The 16,954-nt window shown below is 42.8% G+C and overlaps 1 protein-coding gene and 1 long non-coding RNA gene across 6 annotated transcripts in view; one reads left to right on the top strand and one right to left on the bottom strand.

Moving 5' to 3' along the window:
- CPT1A (carnitine palmitoyltransferase 1A) overlaps positions 1–5,644 on the bottom strand; it is a 59,898-nt gene extending 54,254 nt beyond the window's left edge. For all 4 annotated transcript variants that reach the window (XR_013228246.1, XM_077321286.1, XM_077321287.1 and 1 more), the window contains exon 1: positions 5,416–5,644. The gene's annotated coding sequence lies outside the window, so the exon portion shown is untranslated. The remainder of the gene's footprint in view (positions 1–5,415) is intronic.
- Positions 5,645–12,645: 7,001 nt separating this feature from the next.
- LOC143828741 (uncharacterized) lies at positions 12,646–16,467 on the top strand. Of its 2 annotated transcripts, none has more exons than XR_013227840.1 (3): positions 12,646–12,788; positions 14,699–14,800; positions 15,313–16,467. It is a non-coding gene; the product is annotated as an uncharacterized LOC143828741 (long non-coding RNA). The 2 variants fall into 2 exon arrangements; XR_013227839.1 differs by lacking the exon at positions 12,646–12,788 and adding an exon at positions 12,828–13,083.
- Positions 16,468–16,954: the final 487 nt, after the last annotated feature.

Genomic DNA, 16,954 nt, shown 5'->3' with positions numbered 1-16,954 from the left:
GACAATGAGATTTGTGAGAACAGAGTGTTACTGGATAATAATGGAAGTGCTATTCATTTCTGAACATTTTTGGAGCATTTACAAGTAGCATGCATCCTAATCATTGATTAACAGATGGCTCCTTAGCATGGCACATAGAAAATGTTTATAATGTGGATGCTGATGCAGGTGTAAAACATAATTATATTGTGGGTCAGGTGGTCTCATCAATGCACACATTCACAGAACAACGAAGAGAAGCAGGTTAAAATGCACACAGAAAGTCTCTAATATAAATTCACATGGGTAGCCATGTTGGTTTAAAGCAGGGGTAGTCAAACTGCGGACCTCCAGATGTCCATGAACTACAATTCCCATGAGCCCCTGCCAACAAATGCAAATTGTAGTCCATGGATATCTGGAGGGCCGCAGTTTGTCTACCCCTAGTCTAAAGCAATAGTTGAGTCCAGTGGCACTTTAAGACCAAGAAAGTTTAATTCTGGGTATAAGCTTTCATGAGCATGCACATTTCTTCAGATACTTCAATCTGAAGAAGTATGTATGTACACAAAAGCTTATAACTGAAACTGATGAAGTGTGCATGCTCATGAAAGCTTATACCCAGAATTAAAATATCTTGGTCTTAAACGTGCCACTGGACTCAAACTTCATTCTCTAATATAAAAAAGACCCAATTATTTGGATTACTTATACAAATAGTTGTTAATGTTTCACAAATAAGGGAATAGCAACAGCCCCTTTCTCATAAAAGCATCAGAGCATCAATTTCTCCTCCAGCTCTAAGTCCTTGGTAAATAATACTCCGCTAATTATACACCACTTGAGAAGGCAAGGACAAAACTTTGGACTCTGTAATAACACTGCCTGCACATAGTTCTTTGATAGCCACTGTATATGTTTATTATAAATGTATGGCAACAGATATCAAAAGAAAAGAGGCGTTTGGGGCAATGCATATAGTAAAATACTTTGATGATTTAACTCTTATCTTAATGAGTTCATACACTTCCAGTAACTTTTTAAAAATATCGTACAAAGTACGATACAAAGAGTACAAAGAGATACGTAATTCAGTGCCTTGTTCAATACTTTTAATAGACAATGCCAAGGAACCAAAGCCCATGGTATCTGATTCATAGTATGGCTAATGATGAAAAGTGTACCAACAGGCTGGTTGCCTTTTAAACAAGGAAAAGGAAGACATCTAGAACAAAACTTTACTGACAAATGGCTGAATAATAATATAGTGATTGTCATGGATCAGGAAGATAATTAACTTTTAGGAAAGAATTCCCTAATACTTTGGAACTAGCAATTATGCAGACACTACAAACACTACAATTCCAGCGTAGAATGCCTGTTTCCTTTGTCCACTGCATATTTTCCAGCAGTGAACCTTCAAAGAATAAGACAGACCCTATTATTTATGTTGAGAGCAAGGGAGAAATACATGCATGACCAATGAGTTCCTGAAATACTTGTTTATTAGGTCTTTTTCAGTCTCTTACTTACTCTGGCCCCTCTATACTATTAAAGTCGTGTTGGGAGCTGTGGTTTTAGGAAGCCATGCACAACGTCATCTCAAAGGCACTTCTGCAAGGCAGTGTACTTGAAACCCCGCCCTTCCTCCCCTTTCGGAGAAAGATCACATGTCAGAGTGAGAAAAGTGGGTAAAAGGTTACGCTGATGCACAGCACACCACTAGACTACAAAAGCTCAATTTGTCTTTCACTCTCTGGACTACAGATTCTATTTCCATGCTGCACTTCTGACTGAAACAGAAAGCACAACTGACTTCCCAAATGCATGACAGGAAAAGATTCCTGAATTCAACCCAAGCCAGTCTAGCGGCCAATTTGATCTTCTCAGTCTTAACAGAGGATAAAATTTAAATATACAGTGCTCTTGCCCAAACAACACTGGAAGGGACAAGGATTGCCATTATTATAATTTATAAATAAAAATACACAGTAATACTGTTAAAGGAGACTATATATGAACTAATATTGTAGAAGCTTTGGAAATGGCAACAGATATAGTTCCATGTATTGCTTATATGTTTAATGTAAACCACCCTGAGCCTCCGGGGAGGGCGGTATAGAAATATATAATAAAATAAAATAGATAAATAAATATGTGTTTAAAATATCCCATAATGGAGTCCAATTAGTAAGACAATAATTACTTCCTGAAATCTAATAACCTGCACAGCTTCCAAAAGGTTAATTTATGTAGGAAGAATGTGTCCTTTTAAGGCAGATGGAGGTCTTCCACCAGGCTTTTGGCTGCAGCCAAAGTTATCATCTACCTACCTATTTATGGTCCCACCCATCCTTCTGTCCATCTACCTATGCACTGATTCACTCCCAGACCACCGTGAACTTTAAGGAGAATTCCAACAACTGTAATAGACCCTCTGTGGAAGTATCAATGCTGTTTTAATCTCCTGTTATTTATCTAAATTAATTTAAAATTCAAATGTTATCACTTTTAATTTTGCATTTTATGTAATATTGTACACCACTCTGAGCTGCATAAGCAACATAGTATATCTCTAGTACAGAATTCAGACAAGCATTAAAGATGCTTTCCATTTAAGTTTTAACAGGCAATGCTGGATATTTTACATCTTTATCCAGCTTTCCCCGTTATTCTAGAACCACCACATTGATGGCAATTAACACAGAACAGTGGAATATGAAGTCTTAAATGAGTAGCTTCAGATAATGTTTGAAAGGACCAGATAAGTAAGCACTGACACCCTTCACCAGGCATACTTTGCTATGGAAAATGCATATATTTGCATACTTTAAAAAGCTTCCTTAATCCCAAATATTACACAATGCCATCTGCTTCCTTGTTATCAAAACATTAATCTACGTGTTCTACAAGTCTGAAACACTTCTTGGCAAACTGCACAGTTGCAAGTCCAAGACTCTCTAAAGTGTACAGGTATAGACTTACTGGTACACAATACCAGAGATTACATATTTACCTGATCCCATCATGCACCTGCACACCTTCAGCTTTTGACTGATATGAAATCAAGTGCTACAAAATATGCATCCAGTTCATCTTTTACCACTTATAGGCGATGTAACTTTACCCTGCCTAGGAAAAAAATTCTGTAGAAATATTAGGTTCTTCCATTTTAATCATAGAGGCAGTCTACTTGGGAAACATGACAAAGCATTTTCTGGGCACTAACCTATCAATCAGCCAAACAACTATTTTCTTTTCTTAACCGCTAGACTTTGTTTTTAATGTACTAATTACTTTTGTAAAAAATTGCATTGTCTTTCTGTTAATACAGAAGAGCAAAAAAAGAGATGGCTTTTGCTAAATCACACATGGTTCAGAGAAAGCCATCTAATATCTTCGTTTAATAAACATGGGAATCTGAAATAACAAACAATCACAATTACAGTATGACACCAAATCCTGAATAGCTGTTTTAAACTATTAAAACCTTAGCAGTATTGTAGAAGATAGAAATTTTAAAAGATACTGATCCAAACGCAGCATCACCCTGACCGTTTACGCACTGGGAACTTCACTGCCCCAGCTCCCATGCAGGAGCACAATTCGGGGGCAGATGAGGTACACCAGTCCAAATGCTCCCCTGTGTGGGTGCAGAAAGAGGTTGGGCAAACTGCCATGACTAATAATCCAGCCTGCAGCCCAGCTTGAAACCTCCAGTGCATAAACGGTCCCTGTGATACATCAGAGTGCCTGTGGTACATCAGAATGGGAAAAACATAGAGGTGCCATTCAAAGTACCAATTGGTTCAGGATACAAGTTGGAAAGAAAAACCTGTTTTTAACATTCTTTCTCATAAACCTTGGTAAAGAGAGGAAGAAAAATCAATTTTAGAAAAATCTAAACAGTTGATTATAAGAGCTCAAATGTTTAAAAACCATAGAAGAATATCTATTTGGCACACATAAAACACATAAGTGCGTACACCTATAATGCCAAAAAGTTCTGACCTTGACCTAACATATTTCGATCTAACAGATCTTCATCAGAGGTCAATTGTTCAGATGCACACAGATGTAAATAACTTTTACAATTTTCAACAGGGGGGTGAAAAAAAAACTTATTTGGTCTGCTCTAGCTAGTTCTGGTCCTGCAAGGTGTTCGTATTAGCAGAATTCTTAACCAGCAAATGGAGAATCCTACTGGGTGCTTCTCTAAAGATGGGGCCTGTACACATGTTTTAGGCATGCCAAATATTCTTTTATGGTTTTTAAGCATTTGAGCTCTGATAAAGAGCCTCTTGTGGTGCAGAGTGGTAAGGCAGCAGACATGCAGTCTGAAGCTCTGACCATGAGGCTGGGAGTTCAATTCCAGCAGCCGGCTCAAGGTTGACTCAGCCTTCCATCCTTCAGAGGTTGCTGGGGGGTAAACGGTAATGACTGGGGAAGGCACTGGCAAACCACCCTGTACTGAGTCTGCCATGAAAATGCTAGAGGGCGTCACCCCAAGGGTCAGACATGACTCCATGCCTGCACAGGGGATAAATACCTTAATAAAGTGTTTATATTTTTCTAAAATTAATTTTATCCCTAACCTTTTTGGTTCTCGCCTGTACTTCAGCTTGGATTTGTTTCCTTTTATGTTACTCCTTGAAAGAGAGGAAGAAGCCAGATGGGATAGAATCTTTCTCTTCTGGCTTCACTATTAATGGGCAGGGCGTTTATAATTATTATAAAGGCCTGATCACTAATTAATATTATAATTATTATAATTATTATAAAGGCCTGATCTCTAATTAAATCAGTTTTTAAACTGCAGTGCTCCAGGAAGTACATATCTCAGCTGGCTAAACTGTTCAAGCGTATAATGTGTCATTACTTAGTAACACTGAATAAAATGCACTTTCTACTAGTGTAACCCTAGCTTAGATAGGAAAGGAACAGTCTTGCACAGGTGGGGCGCTGCCAAAGGCCGCCTGAAGAAAGTCTAGGGGAGAAAAAAACCTAGGACAGTGAATCAGCTGGACAAAAGCTCCTTCAAGGAAGCTCCTCCCCTCCTCTTGAATCTCGCGCAGAACTGGGGGGGGGGGGGGGCGGGTCCACTTGTCATTCTCAGTCGCTCGCTCCCTCGGAGTCCGCAATTTTGTGCAGTGTTTTTACTCTCGGGCCATTGTAGCAATGCCCCCTAAGAGTTCCTTTTCCCCAGAAAAACGAAAAAGGCGGCACTCGCGGAAGAAAGAAACTCTCCTGGACATCCCGTCACGCTAACAGCAAAAGTCGCTCTCGGCGTCCCCTCCAGCCTGGCACCTGTCATATCCCCTCGCAGAATACTCCTCTTCCCCCACCGCAGGCTTCCGCGGGGCTCCTCCCTCCCTCTCAAGAGGCAGCACAGCCGCGAAAGAGACGAAGGTGGGGCGGCAGCGAAGCGGCACTTACCGCTCGAGGGGCAGCGCGGGGCAGGAGGGCGTCGTCCACAGGCGTCTGTCTGCGAAAGAAAGGCAGGCAAAGGAGAAGCGCGCGAGCGTCTGGCCCGCGCGCACTGCAGCCCCAGGAGTGCGGCTGCTGCCGGCTGGTTCCGGATTGGCTGAGCGAGCCGCGGGCGGGGCGACGGCCAAGGAGAAAGGGGAAGAGCCGCGGGGGATTAATAGGCAGGCGGGGGTGGTTGTATTGCCGGTGCAGAGTGCGGCTGGGTGGAGCGAGAGCGAGCGAGGGGCGCGGCAGGGGCGCGCTTTGGGAAGGGCCGGAGCACGTGGGAGGAGCTGGGAGGCAACAGGAACGGCCGCTCCAGCCTGCCCGCCCTTGGGATCACGGCTCATTCTGCAGTGAGCGGATCCGCCTTCTCGGAGGCGAAAGGGAGGGGGCGGGGGATTGTCTTGTGGGACGCGGGCTGCGGGACAGGGCGTTTGTACGAGTTCTATAGGAGCGAGAATTTCAACGCTTCCTTCTGGTTGAGTCCTGCAAGGGGCCGGGTCAAAGCATTAAGCAAACAAGAGTACCACCAAAAAACAAACGAAAAAAACAACAACAATGGGACGTATTACAGACACTCGAGGACAATATTTTAGAGATGAAAAGGCAGAAATCCCGTACCTTCATTAGCCCGTAACCAGCCCAAATGGTATCTGGAACAGGCCAGAACGATCATTAAAACAAGAGTACACCAAAAACAGTTGGCTCCATAGCAGTCACTCAAGAACAAAATTTTAGACTGAAAACGCAGAATCCCCGCACTTTTATTAACCCTTTCCAGGTCAAGATGCTTCGGGAACGGACATTAAATGTGTACCGCAAAAAAGCAGAGGGACGCATTACAGACACTTGGGAACAGTATTTTAGAGATGAAAAAGTAGATGTTTCGCTTCTTTATTAACCCTTTCCAGGCCAAAATGCTTCCACAATAGGCATTAAACAATACTACCTAATAAAACTGATATGTTAAAGGCACACTTGAACAATATTTTGGAAATCCAGATGCAGAAATATCATGCACTTATCAGTCTGTTTGAGGCCAAAATGCCTCTGAAACATCCCAGAACAGGTTGGAATTGGTTTTGAACAAATCATAATACATCAAAAGAACGGTGGGATGCATTAAAGACACTCCAGAACAATATTTTGGAAATCAAAACACAAATATTGTGTGCAGATTAGCCTTTTCCAAACCAAAATTCTTTCAGAATGGGGGGGAAGGGGAGGAAGTATTCCACTGTTAAGTGGTTGCATTTCATCATGAGCAGAAGTTTCCAGATAGGTGTTGGATTGTGGTTGTTTACTCTTTCTGCCTTTCTGCTATGGGGTTCCTTGCTTGCATTAGTACTATACGAATAAAGGACAGTTCAAAATGAATATAACAGCAGAAAAAAGAACCTACCCTGCAGTTCTTCAGCCAGTAGCTTAGCACATTCTGATGTAGCCTTTCTCAATTTTTTTACCATTGTGAAACCCCTGAAACATTCTTCAGGTTTTGAGAAACCTCAGCAGTGGCAAGATCATGCAGAATATGGATGGGAATAAGTCCAAAGTCAAAATCAGAAGGCCAAAGTTATAAAACACTCATTCTACTTTTATTGGAATAAAAAGTCCATATTCAAGTTCAGACCATTTGGGGTTATTGTATCCAAACCAAAAATAAAAAAGTTCCCTTTTGTTGAAGACATATTTGCATGTCCATTCCATCAATCCCTCCCAACTTCTTTTGGACTTGATCTGTTTAGCCAGGAGAGAAAACTACTGAGAGGGGATCTGATAACTATCTTCAAGTATTTAAAAGGATGCCATATAGAGGATGGAGAAGAGTTATTCTCTTTTGCCCCAGAGGGATGGACCAGAACCAATGGGATGAAATTAATGCAAATAAATTCTGTCTAAACATCCAGAAGAAGTTCCTGACAGAGCGGTTTCTCAGTGGAAGAGGCTTCCTCAGGAGGTGGTGGGTTCTCCATCTTTGGAGATTTTAAAGCTCTGACAGGGCCCGCCCACCCAGCCCAGCCAGGGGCAATTTGGAGACATTGCTGCCAGTCTGCTCCTGACCACACAGGGAGAGGAGGTCAGTAGGGCTGCCAAGGGGGATGAGAACAGAGGCTTGGACAGGATGCACCAGCCCATTTTCAAAATTATACAATGCCTCAAAGTCCAGCCTTCAAAGAAGCCATTTTTGCCTTCAGTTGGGAGGGAGTGTTGCAGGTGTGTCCCTCCTGGGCTATGGGCTATAACCAGCCCTTACCAGTAACTGTTTGTATTCTGGGGCACAGACAGGCAGACCAGCATCAGTCCTGTGAGTCTGGAAAGTGCAGGAAGGTCTAAATGTGTATGTATGTATGTATGTATGTATGTATGTATGTATGTATGTATGTATGTATTTATTTAATTATTTAATTATTTATTTATTTTTATACCGCCCTCTCCAGAGGCTCAGGGCGGTTTATATTGAACTTATGAACCATACATGGAACAATCTGCATTAATAATCAAACAATAATATTAACAACAGTGGTTGTAACAATTAAATAATATAACAAATAAAGTTGTAACAGCACACAATACAATATAACAGCACAACAGTGCAATGGCACAACAGGTCCAGAGCGCTCTGGTGGAGCCTAAAACTGTAAATAGAGAACAAATAAATGGCTGGAGAGACATGGGAATGAAAATGACTTTTTCAACCTTGGCCTGGCAAATAAAAAACCTTACTAAGGTCAAGACTGCTGTGCACAGAGAGTCTTCCTCTTAGGGTTGCCAGCTTCCATGTGAGCCTCTCTACCCCACCTCCCTCATGGGGAGTCTGCTATGGGGAGAGAAAGGGAAGACAATTGGAAAATGCTTTGAGACACCTGAGGCCTGCTGGGTCACTGCAGCCCAATCCCAATTCTCTCAGACCTCTCACAGCCCCACATACCTCACAGGTTGACTATTGTGGGGAGACAAAGGGAAAAGGTGTTTGTAAACCGCTTTGAGACTCCTTTGGGTAGTAAACAACAGGGTACAAAAATCTGTTGTTCTTCTAAGGAGCAACCATGAAAGAAGCATGTGGCCACATAACATTTTATCAACAGTGAAAACATGGGAGACAGAAGGAACGGGGTGGACACCTGTGTGCTGTGACTACCCCATGTGTATTAGGGCAGAGGGGCATTTGGTGGCCTAATTCACACAAGAAGGGAAATGACGCAGAACTGGGAGGAATTGGTTGCCATGTAATCTTCCTCTAAGAAGAGTCTCCAGTCTGATTTTCCCTTCACATATCTGAAGACATGGCTCTTGAAAGCTCTTCTGTAACTACTACGCCACAATTCCCAAAGGTCAGTCTTCTCCCACAATCAACGAACATTCCAAACCACAGGTTCTTGACACCCATATCTCCACACCCATGCCATTTGCCACCACACCACCACAACTTCCCACACAACACACACATTCAACCCCATGCGCTTACAGACTGGACAATTCCTCCCCTTTCTCTTCCCACAGCCAAGCTCTAGCGCCCGTTGTATTCTTGGATACAATAGGCTTTGCCCCTAGTATCCAATAAAAATGGAATGAGAGTTTTATAACTTTGGCTTTCTGATTTTGACTTTGGACTTACTATAGATACTGTGAAATCACAATATCTCTTCATTGAATATGGTTGGGAAGCATAACCATGCACATGCCCATCTGGAGACCCTCCCTTTCCCACCCCCTCCAGGCCCATCATTGGCCATTTGGGGAGGGAGGCACATATAGTCATATTACCTGATAAATGTTTAACAAAATTTTTAAATATATTAAAAGTTAATTAACTCCCACCCATTTGGGAAACCTTTCCAAGGCCGTCAAGAAACCTAAAGGTTTCATGAACCTCCGGGTTGAGAAAGCCTGATCTAATACATCACATGTTGCTTATTTTCTGGATGAAATTGTCAGACCAAAGTTGGCTAAAGATCTAATCTTCAAATTTTTAAAAATTTGAAGATTATACAATGCAGACATGTGATAGATGAAAATGGAAAAAAACAAACAAAATAAAACAGAATTATATTGTGGTAAGAAAAATTATAAAAAGCCATAAAGGGGGGGGAAGAAAACTTATTTGATTTATTGGCTCTAAAAAGTCTATATTAGGCTGTCCACCTAAAGAAGGCAAAGGAATTGGGGGGGGGGGCTTGCCCTGTAACCCTGCATTTGCTTTCCAAGGTGCTGATTCATCTGTCATTCCCATTGTCAGAAGGAGAAATGCTATAAAAATTAGTCCAGAATCCAAAGTCTTCTCATTATTTTAATTTTCTGGGGAGTCAAGAATAATACTCGAGTAGATAATATATCTTCCCATTATGCCATCTAATTGGTGACTCTGCCAATCTGTGCCAGTCTGTATGTTGCACTTTTATTGCTGCATCACAGCAGATCCCAGTGCTTACCTGTCTAAATAAACATTTTACTTTAAATAAAAAAGGGACAAAGGAGAAAAATAAATGACTGATTGTATAGTCTATAGAAATGATATTTCACAAGGATAAACTATAATTAAAAAATCTAAAAGATGAAAATGCAGATTGCAGCTGAATCAGACCTTCCAGTCTGAACCAGGCCTTTGTATCTATTCTGTTCTATGCTAGAGATTTCTTGAAGGGAGATGTTAAAATAAGCACAGTTCAGTAAAATTAAGCACAGTTCAGCTTAGTGTAGTGGTTAAGAGCAGCGGCTTCTAATCTGGTGAGTTGGGTTTGTTTCCCCACTCCTCCACGTGCAGCCAGCTTCAGGGAGTTACAGTCCTACTAAAGCTATTCTCACAGAGCAGTTTCTCTCAGGGCTCTCTCACCCTCACCTACTTCAGAGGGTGTCTGTTGTGGGGAGAGGAAGGGAAGGCGATTGTAACTTGATTTGAAGTTCCTTTGGGTAGTGAAAAGCAGGGTATAAACACCAACTCTTCTTCTTCTTCCTCCCTTGAGAAAAATCTCATAAATCTTTTGTTGGTTCTCTGTAATTTGTAATCTGTAAATGTTAAAGAACCCTCTTACCAGTGAGATGCAATGGTACTGGCAGTCTGCCAATTTTCTGAAATGAATAACAGTTTCAGAGTGGGTCTGAGGGCTAGCCAAAAAGTTGTGGATTTGCAAAAAAAGAAGAAAAGTTTATAGTAGGGGAGGTTGGCCTTGAGAGCAAGTCCCACTTATTTTCCACTCATCTTGGTGATCAGAATCCAAGTGATACCTGTAGAAATCAGGCCCTTGCCATGGATTCACCTGTCAATTGGATATCCCCCATGGGGAAAGAGGTGGGGATAGAGAAATGAATCCTGTCCTCTGCAAGATAAGTCTGGAGCCTTTAGAAACAGTCCTGTTTAGACCAACATTTCCCCAGATGTCCCTTTTATTTTTATTTTTTGAGGAGTATTCCTGTCTTTACATGACACTGCCTAACAAGGCTATTTATATTGATATCAAAATGCAATTCAAGTACATAACTAAAATATTCACATTGACTTCTATCAAACCAGCTGTGAGTGGCAGTGATGGGTTTTTTTGTTTGTTTTTTTTTAAACAGATGACTGAAAAAATGAGCTTGGCTCATTGGTCAGTGCCTGCTCCGTGAAAACTGAAGTAGGAGACCTGAATATGGAAAGAATAGATGCTTCTGATCAGTATCCTTGTTTTTATCTGACAGCCTCATTGTACAGCTACTGTGGCCTTCAGTAAGCGGAGTAAAATGGGCCTTCTTGTTTGCTCCCTGCTAGGGGTCGTCATATACTTCATGATGCAAGCCAAACACAGATCTGTATTAAAGGCTGTAATGTAAAAGCAGAGCATACTGTTCTCTGTGTTTGCAGCAAATTACCTAGTTCATACCACAAAGTTTTGAAATATATTACAGCCCATAAAAGAATCAATCTAATCACCTGTTTGGTTTGAAAAGGACTTGGAAACTCAGAATAAAGGGAGGACAATCCTTTCATGGATTTTAATGTTTAAGGAATGAGGCAAACAAGCAATTGGATCATATTAGGTGGCCATTTGCCCAAGCAGCACAGTTCACATTTCAAAGGTTTGCTCTCATGCAAGGGAGAAGCCTTCCTAATGCCTGTTATTTGAGGGCCTGTCCGTTATATCTCTGAATCCCAAAGTAAGCCTCACTAAGTTAACTGTCCATCCATCACGTGGAAGTTGTATGAGTATCTCCTGCTTTCAGACCATTCAGCATTTGATCTGTACAGAAGACCAAAGCAAGCAGATAATCTATAATGTATGTGATCAGCAGGATGTTCCAGGACAGCCCTATGATTACCAAGTCCTGAGCTGCTCCAGCTAAGGTAGCTTAGACATGGGTATGGAAGTTCCCAAGGAGCAAAGTTCTTGGGGATTTCAACATCAGGCCTAAATCCCTTTAGATAGCAACAACTCCTTAATCTGTCTCACATACAGGTCTGCTGGGGATGAGGGGGAGGTAACAATTGAAATGGAAAATTCCCTAGGCCTAAATTATTCTGGAGTCCTGACAAGCTAGGCAGACTACCGGCCTCATTTTGTTCTCATGCAAGAGCAGCACAATGCTTGTTGGTTGGTGTGAGCTAATAGATTAAATCTCGGGGCTTTTGTGACAACTAGAAACTTCTCTAGTCTCTAGGAATCTATAATTGTTCACTTTGACTGATTTGAAAAACAGGAAGTGTTATCCTACAGCAAGAGTGTACTTGCTAGTTTTTCTGGTATGCAAAGGATTAAAGTGAATTAGGGATCCTGAGATGGGAGTTTTCCTGCTTTGTACTTTAAAAACTGGCAACTTTCCTTATTTAAGGAATAAGAGATAGCAAAGAAAGGTTAAATGTACTGCTGAAGTAGTGTGAGGTTTATTTCACTCTCCATTTTTTACTTTTGTACCTAGAAACATAGAATCATAGAGTTGGAAGTGGCCATGTTGTTGTTGCTGTTGTTGTTGTTGTTGTTGTTAGGTGCAAAGTCATGTCCGACCCATCGTGACCCCATGGACAATGATCCTCCAGGCCTTCCTGTCCTCTACCATTTCTCGAAGTCCATTTAAGTTTGCACCTACTGCTTCAGGAACTCCATCCAGCCACCTCATTCTCTGTCGTCCCCTTCTACTTTTGCCCTCAATCGCTCCCAGCATTAGGCTCTTCTCCAGGGAGTCCTTTCTTCTCATGAGGTGGCCAAAGTATCTGAGTTTCATCTTCAGGATCTGGCCTTCTCAGGAGCAGGCAGGGCTGATCTCCTCTAGGACTGATGGGTTTGTTCACCTTGCAGTCCAAAGGTCTTCTCCAGCACCAGAGTTCAGACAATTGGGAGCATGTGGAGAGAGCTGCTGCTGCTGACCAGGTGAGGCTATTGTGGTGCTGAGTGAGGTGATTGCTGGGAGGATTAAGAAGGGCTGCTCCTTGCCAGAGGCGTGAGCCGAAGGGGGAAAGACAAAGGGCACTTGGCCTGTGGCTCTTAGCCTGGGGTTCTTAGTCTAGCAATTAGAACCAGTAGATTATATATTTCCTAGTAGCTGCACTGCCTAGAAGTTACAATGGACCTCCAGGACACTCATCCCATCATCTGCAGTGAGTGTAATATGATTGCCTTCCTCCCTGAAGACAAGATGGACTACATCTGCCCCAAGCGTAAGGTGGTAAGTCTTTTGGTGGAAAGGATTAGGGGCTTAGAAGGAGGATGCCTCCAGCATTCTTGTCTACAGGATGACTCTTATGTCTTTTGAGTTTGTTCAAGGTTGCCCTATGAAAGGCTAACATACATGTCTGACTACAAACATACTTGGCCCTCCATTTCAAAAGGAATTCTAGGAGGACATAGTCAAATATGCATACTTGAAACTGGCACTATGCTTGGCAAAGCACCTAAAGTTGGTGTTAGTATTATGACTGACAGTTCGCTTTCTCTGTCCCTGCAGTCTAGGCTGCATAATAAGCTCCTAAATGCTGCTAAGAATACCTTAGTCATAATGTATTCTGATTTGTGCTTTCTGGGTACCTCTTTGTGCTTGATGGGATGTTCAGTTTTCTTAAACTGAATTTCACAATCTTACTAATATCTCCTATATAGAACACTGGACTTTTATATTCTGAAAAAAATATGTTCTGTGACAAAGGCCACTTCCACATGAGGAAAACGTTCCTGGACAGCCTTTGAATGTTGGTGGGTTTTAGAGCCCCCTCCAAATGACGTCACCTCCACCCCAAGGTTGTCCAGTAGCCAGGTTGTGATTTGGCATTTTTAACTCTCAATTTCGGGAATCTCCAAAACTGCATTTACCACCCTATATTGTGCGTTCCATCGATGAACAACCAGAGACAAGACTGTATGGAGGGGGAAACGTATTATAGTCTAGCCAGCTTTGTCCCACCCTAGCACCTGTCTCCCTCTCCTGAGTTCCTGGCCACAGAAAAAAATGTTTTTTAAATGGTGCCGTACGTGCAGCAATGTGTACTTGCATCTGCATGGCAGGGGACCAACATGGAGGGACATCAAGGTTGGAAAACTCCTGGCCATCTTCTCTGATGGAGGTTCAGGAGGTTCTCAATGCCTCTCATCGCAACTGGAAGGTCTTCGAGGAGGTGGCAAGACAGATGAGGGCTCTCGGGTACAACCAGACTTGGCTTCAGTGCCGCTCCAAGACCAAGATCCTGTGGCAGGAGTACTTTCAGTGTGTTTCCCACAACAAGGGCACCGGAGCCGCACCAGTCACTTGCCCTTATTTTACCATCCTTGGGGGCATCTATGGAGAGGGGGATGGCACCAGCCATCCAAAGTATGTGGCTTGCAGACTCAAGCTCAAAGTAAAGAAGCCTGCTACAGAGGAGATCAGCCACTAGCAGCTGGAGGACACAGACAAGGGGTCTTACACTTCCAGGGGAAAGCCACGGAGGCAAACCACCTTTGAAAAGGACCCTGGGATGGAATTTGAGATCCTGGACCTCATCCCTATTCAGTAGGGGAAAATACACGACTGTTGTTGCTCTATTCCCCTCGCCACAGGTAAACCAGGAACCCCAGGGTATGGATTTGGGTGTGCCTGGTGTTCCTATGTGGATTTGTTATTTCACGTAGGGGGGAATATGAGCAAAAATCCCCTGCCTGTCTGTGGTTCTTCCATCTTCCACCGCGTGTTGGGTCACTAGAGGCTTTCCCACTACTGTTCCCTACCCCTTCAAACCTCTGTGTGTCCAGCTGGCAGCCCTGGAAATCTTTCTGGGCAGCTGGCCACAACATCTGCTTTTTATTCACAGGGCATCCTGCTCCCGTGCCAGCACCCCCCCCCCCCGAATCCCAGGAAATGTCTCCTCACAGAGAGGAATCACAGGGCACTGATTCATCTGCCATGGAGATAGGTGAGTGCTTGTGCCAACCAGATATCCTTGGGAGGGGGTGGGAAGCTTTGCTTTTTCTGGAAGCTCACAAGGGAGGTTTCTCTGACCAGGAGAAGGCTTCTATTCGAAAAGAAGGCTTCAACAAGCCTCCACTGTGCTCCTCATTTCTTCCTCAAAACTGCTTCAGAGGTCTGACCAACCTTTTCTCTAAAGACTATGTCCCACCAGCACCTCCTAAGGTGCAGCCTGGAGCTGTGGCCAGGAGGGAATCTGCCCCAGCATGCACAGAGATGCCTGGTGGCAAGCATTCCTTGCCCTGTACAAAACTAAGCAGTGGTGGTCATTCCACAGGATCCTGCCTGAGGTCACACAAGGGGTGAGCACAGCCACTGAGCCTGCCCAGCCATGGAAAGGCTCTTCAGCAAGAATAGGCCTGCTGATGGGCAGAGGAGGGTGCTCAGTTGGAGCGTTGGAGTGGAGGATTCCAATGCTTCCCTCCCCCCCACACACCACTTTTTTCTCTTTTTTTCCAGGTGAGTCTCAGGAGAGGAGGAGGAAGGAGAGGTGGATAAACAGAACCTTGAGTGGCCGCTTGGTGGACAGCTGGCCGAGGAGTGGCTGCAGAGGGAGAACAGAAGGCAGAAGCACATTTCCCTCCTCACCAACCTGGGTCATAGACTCCTATAACAGGGGGAAGAAGACATGAGGCAGCCCTGGAGCTGGAGGAGGCGATGCTTCAGCTGGAAAGGGAGGGATTAGACCACTGCCAGGAGGACTACACGGATGCCATGCTGGGCAGTGAGGAGGCAAGGGTAGCTAGGGAGGCCTTCAGTGCCTCCATAGACAGGAGCAACCCAGTCTTCATGGAAGCTGTGGAGTCACTGAAAAGGATGGGGGGCCTTATGGAGAGAATGGTGACCATTATGGAGGGCTGGGGAAGGGGGAACCCTAACCCAGCCACTCTTGAGCTCCCCATGCTCCCCATACTGCCCTATATAACCAGCCCCATTGTGTACATTGTGGAGGGCAAAAAAAGCGGGATGGCTTTACAGTATGGAGGGGTGAAAAGGCACAATGTACTATCCCGCAATCATGAGCAGGAGACAACACGTGATTTTGCCCTCTGTGTGGAAATGGTCAAAGATACAGAGCTAACATCAAAAAGTAAATGCAAAATTATAAGGAAATACATATCTAGCAGTAATATAGGAGCAAACTATTTTTAGCAGGTAGATTAATAATTTGCTGACATAGAAGTAATACATTACTGTCATGTGTACCCTATTGAGAATGTATTGTTGATGTTTTAACTCATCTTTTGTTAGCTGGTTGGTGGTAGTATTTGGCCTTTTGAAATATTTGCCCTATTGTATTTTGATGTTCATTTGGTAGATGCTGTAACTTGTGCAAAGGTGGTTGAAAATATTTTAATATGTAAAGAAATGGGTACACTTGAACAAAAATTAGTTTTATCTGACTCCTGTTGGAATTAGTCATATTATTGTTTGTCAAGAGTGTGTCATTCAGTTGCTTCACTGGAATCTTAATATGACTAATTTTTGTGACGATGAAGCCCTCATCATACAGTGTACACAATATGTATTGCTTGTCACTATGTTCTGAAATTGCATGTGTGTACTGAGCGTGCATATTTTCTTCATGAATGTATTATTGTACACACACAAATAAATAATTAATCTTCTTAACGTGCAACAGGCAATTATTGTTCAGAATTTAGGTGTTACCATAGTAGCATATCTTCTAATAACCTATTTGAAAAGTGGATTGGCATTAACTGAACTGTAGCACTTGCTCAAGAATGTAGGTCAAAGGTATTGGAATTGTTCTATGTACTCAGCTACTTACTGTAATAGGTTTTTCTATAAATCTGTCAATGTGCAAAAATGGCTGCCTTTGCCCTTGAGGAAGGTTACAAGGTAATCCTAGTGCTATCACAAAAGACTATGGTAGCTCCAAGGGACAAGCAATTTAACAATTGAAATTATAAAATGCAAGTTTGTTGTATGCATACTAGATCAAAAAGGTCATTCAAAGCACTATATTACATTAAAATCTCAAGCATAACACTCAGAGCCATACACCTTGGCTTAGATAACAAATGCTTGGAATTATATAGACCAGAAGCTATGACACTCCTATATTTTAACTCTAATT

Source organism: Paroedura picta, chromosome 2 (genome assembly GCF_049243985.1).
Source record: "Paroedura picta isolate Pp20150507F chromosome 2, Ppicta_v3.0, whole genome shotgun sequence".
Lineage (NCBI taxonomy): Eukaryota > Metazoa > Chordata > Lepidosauria > Squamata > Gekkonidae > Paroedura > Paroedura picta.
This window is presented reverse-complemented; position numbering and strand designations above follow the sequence as displayed.